The sequence below is a fragment of the Condylostylus longicornis genome, unplaced genomic scaffold (assembly GCF_029603195.1).
Source record: "Condylostylus longicornis isolate FDR11 unplaced genomic scaffold, ASM2960319v2 ptg000804l, whole genome shotgun sequence".
NCBI classification, from domain to species: domain Eukaryota; kingdom Metazoa; phylum Arthropoda; class Insecta; order Diptera; family Dolichopodidae; genus Condylostylus; species Condylostylus longicornis.
Window position 1 is genome coordinate 7,501 of NW_026578749.1, and position 5,000 is coordinate 12,500.

The window sequence follows — 5,000 nt, forward strand, 5'->3', positions numbered from 1 at the left end:
CCCGATCAGGCTTATTTTGCCTTTGATAAATATCAAACCAGGCTGAAAAAATTTTTTTCATCGGGTGGGCATAACATGTTTACCAACCCAGGTTACTTTTCATTCATGAAAAGTAATTATTGCCTGTCGAGCATAACATATGTCCCGATCAGGCTTATATTGCCATTGGTAAATATCAAACCAGGCTGAAAAAAATTTTTTCATCGGGTGGGCATAACATGCTTACCAACCCAGGTTACTTTTCATTCATGAAAAGTAATTATTGCCTGTCGAGCATAACATATGTCCCGATCAGGCTTATTTTGCCTTTGATAAATATCAAACCAGGCTGAAAAAATTTTTTTCATCGGGTGGGCATAACATGCTTACCAACCCAGGTTACTTTTCATTCATGAAAAGTAATTATTGCCTGTCGAGCATAACATATGTCCCGATCAGGCTTATTTTGCCTTTGATAAATATCAAACCAGGCTGAAAAAATTTTTTTCATCGGGTGGGCATAACATGTTTACCAACCCAGGTTACTTTTCATTCATGAAAAGTAATTATTGCCTGTCGAGCATAACATATGTCCCGATCAGGCTTATATTGCCATTGGTAAATATCAAACCAGGCTGAAAAAAATTTTTTCATCGGGTGGGCATACATGTTTACCAACCCAGGTTACTTTTCACTCATGAAAAGTAATTATTGCCTGTCGAGCATAACATATGTCCCGATCAGGCTTATTTTGCCTTTGATAAATATCAAACCAGGCTGAAAAAAATTTTTTCATCGGGTGGGCATAACATGCTTACCAACCCAGGTTACTTTTCATTCATGAAAAGTAATTATTGCCTGTCGAGCATAACATATGTCCCGATCAGGCTTATATTGCCATTGGTAAATATCAAACCAGGCTGAAAAAAATTTTTTCATCGGGTGGGCATAACATGTTTACCAACCCAGGTTACTTTTCATTCATGAAAAGTATTTATTGCCTGTCGAGCATAACATATGTCCCGATCAGGCTTATTTTGCCTTTGATAAATATCAAACCAGGCTGAAAAAAATTTTTTCATCGGGTGGGCATAACATGCTTACCAACCCAGGTTACTTTTCATTCATGAAAAGTAATTATTGCCTGTCGAGCATAACATATGTCCCGATCAGGCTTATTTTGCCTTTGATAAATATCAAACCAGGCTGAAAAAATTTTTTTCATCGGGTGGGCATAACATGTTTACCAACCCAGGTTACTTTTCATTCATGAAAAGTAATTATTGCCTGTCGAGCATAACATATGTCCCGATCAGGCTTATATTGCCATTGGTAAATATCAAACCAGGCTGAAAAAAATTTTTTCATCGGGTGGGCATACATGTTTACCAACCCAGGTTACTTTTCACTCATGAAAAGTAATTATTGCCTGTCGAGCATAACATATGTCCCGATCAGGCTTATTTTGCCTTTGATAAATATCAAACCAGGCTGAAAAAAATTTTTTCATCGGGTGGGCATACATGTTTACCAACCCAGGTTACTTTTCACTCATGAAAAGTAATTATTGCCTGTCGAGCATAACATATGTCCCGATCAGGCTTATTTTGCCTTTGATAAATATCAAACCAGGCTGAAAAAAATTTTTTCATCGGGTGGGCATAACATGCTTACCAACCCAGGTTACTTTTCATTCATGAAAAGTAATTATTGCCTGTCGAGCATAACATATGTCCCGATCAGGCTTATATTGCCATTGGTAAATATCAAACCAGGCTGAAAAAAATTTTTTCATCGGGTGGGCATAACATGTTTACCAACCCAGGTTACTTTTCATTCATGAAAAGTATTTATTGCCTGTCGAGCATAACATATGTCCCGATCAGGCTTATTTTGCCTTTGATAAATATCAAACCAGGCTGAAAAAAATTTTTTCATCGGGTGGGCATAACATGCTTACCAACCCAGGTTACTTTTCATTCATGAAAAGTAATTATTGCCTGTCGAGCATAACATATGTCCCGATCAGGCTTATTTTGCCTTTGATAAATATCAAACCAGGCTGAAAAAATTTTTTTCATCGGGTGGGCATAACATGTTTACCAACCCAGGTTACTTTTCATTCATGAAAAGTAATTATTGCCTGTCGAGCATAACATATGTCCCGATCAGGCTTATTTTGCCTTTGATAAATATCAAACCAGGCTGAAAAAATTTTTTTCATCGGGTGGGCATAACATGTTTACCAACCCAGGTTACTTTTCATTCATGAAAAGTAATTATTGCCTGTCGAGCATAACATATGTCCCGATCAGGCTTATTTTGCCTTTGATAAATATCAAACCAGGCTGAAAAAAATTTTTTCATCGGGTGGGCATAACATGTTTACCAACCCAGGTTACTTTTCACTTATGAAAAGTAATTATTGCCTGTCGAGCATAACATATGTCCCGATCAGGCTTATTTTGCCTTTGATAAATATCAAACCAGGCTGAAAAAAATTTTTTCATCGGGTGGGCATAACATGCTTACCAACCCAGGTTACTTTTCACTTATGAAAAGTAATTATTGCCTGTCGAGCATAACATATGTCCCGATCAGGCTTATATTGCCATTGGTAAATATCAAACCAGGCTGAAAAAAATTTTTTCATCGGGTGGGCATACATGTTTACCAACCCAGGTTACTTTTCACTCATGAAAAGTAATTATTGCCTGTCGAGCATAACATATGTCCCGATCAGGCTTATTTTGCCTTTGATAAATATCAAACCAGGCTGAAAAAAATTTTTTCATCGGGTGGGCATACATGTTTACCAACCCAGGTTACTTTTCACTCATGAAAAGTAATTATTGCCTGTCGAGCATAACATATGTCCCGATCAGGCTTATTTTGCCTTTGATAAATATCAAACCAGGCTGAAAAAAATTTTTTCATCGGGTGGGCATAACATGCTTACCAACCCAGGTTACTTTTCATTCATGAAAAGTAATTATTGCCTGTCGAGCATAACATATGTCCCGATCAGGCTTATATTGCCATTGGTAAATATCAAACCAGGCTGAAAAAAATTTTTTCATCGGGTGGGCATAACATGTTTACCAACCCAGGTTACTTTTCATTCATGAAAAGTATTTATTGCCTGTCGAGCATAACATATGTCCCGATCAGGCTTATTTTGCCTTTGATAAATATCAAACCAGGCTGAAAAAAATTTTTTCATCGGGTGGGCATAACATGCTTACCAACCCAGGTTACTTTTCATTCATGAAAAGTAATTATTGCCTGTCGAGCATAACATATGTCCCGATCAGGCTTATTTTGCCTTTGATAAATATCAAACCAGGCTGAAAAAATTTTTTTCATCGGGTGGGCATAACATGTTTACCAACCCAGGTTACTTTTCATTCATGAAAAGTAATTATTGCCTGTCGAGCATAACATATGTCCCGATCAGGCTTATTTTGCCTTTGATAAATATCAAACCAGGCTGAAAAAATTTTTTTCATCGGGTGGGCATAACATGTTTACCAACCCAGGTTACTTTTCATTCATGAAAAGTAATTATTGCCTGTCGAGCATAACATATGTCCCGATCAGGCTTATTTTGCCTTTGATAAATATCAAACCAGGCTGAAAAAATTTTTTTCATCGGGTGGGCATAACATGCTTACCAACCCAGGTTACTTTTCATTCATGAAAAGTAATTATTGCCTGTCGAGCATAACATATGTCCCGATCAGGCTTATTTTGCCTTTGATAAATATCAAACCAGGCTGAAAAAATTTTTTTCATCGGGTGGGCATAACATGTTTACCAACCCAGGTTACTTTTCATTCATGAAAAGTAATTATTGCCTGTCGAGCATAACATATGTCCCGATCAGGCTTATATTGCCATTGGTAAATATCAAACCAGGCTGAAAAAAATTTTTTCATCGGGTGGGCATACATGTTTACCAACCCAGGTTACTTTTCACTCATGAAAAGTAATTATTGCCTGTCGAGCATAACATATGTCCCGATCAGGCTTATTTTGCCTTTGATAAATATCAAACCAGGCTGAAAAAAATTTTTTCATCGGGTGGGCATAACATGCTTACCAACCCAGGTTACTTTTCATTCATGAAAAGTAATTATTGCCTGTCGAGCATAACATATGTCCCGATCAGGCTTATATTGCCATTGGTAAATATCAAACCAGGCTGAAAAAAATTTTTTCATCGGGTGGGCATAACATGTTTACCAACCCAGGTTACTTTTCATTCATGAAAAGTATTTATTGCCTGTCGAGCATAACATATGTCCCGATCAGGCTTATTTTGCCTTTGATAAATATCAAACCAGGCTGAAAAAAATTTTTTCATCGGGTGGGCATAACATGCTTACCAACCCAGGTTACTTTTCATTCATGAAAAGTAATTATTGCCTGTCGAGCATAACATATGTCCCGATCAGGCTTATTTTGCCTTTGATAAATATCAAACCAGGCTGAAAAAATTTTTTTCATCGGGTGGGCATAACATGTTTACCAACCCAGGTTACTTTTCATTCATGAAAAGTAATTATTGCCTGTCGAGCATAACATATGTCCCGATCAGGCTTATATTGCCATTGGTAAATATCAAACCAGGCTGAAAAAAATTTTTTCATCGGGTGGGCATACATGTTTACCAACCCAGGTTACTTTTCACTCATGAAAAGTAATTATTGCCTGTCGAGCATAACATATGTCCCGATCAGGCTTATTTTGCCTTTGATAAATATCAAACCAGGCTGAAAAAAATTTTTTCATCGGGTGGGCATACATGTTTACCAACCCAGGTTACTTTTCACTCATGAAAAGTAATTATTGCCTGTCGAGCATAACATATGTCCCGATCAGGCTTATTTTGCCTTTGATAAATATCAAACCAGGCTGAAAAAAATTTTTTCATCGGGTGGGCATAACATGCTTACCAACCCAGGTTACTTTTCATTCATGAAAAGTAATTATTGCCTGTCGAGCATAACATATGTCCC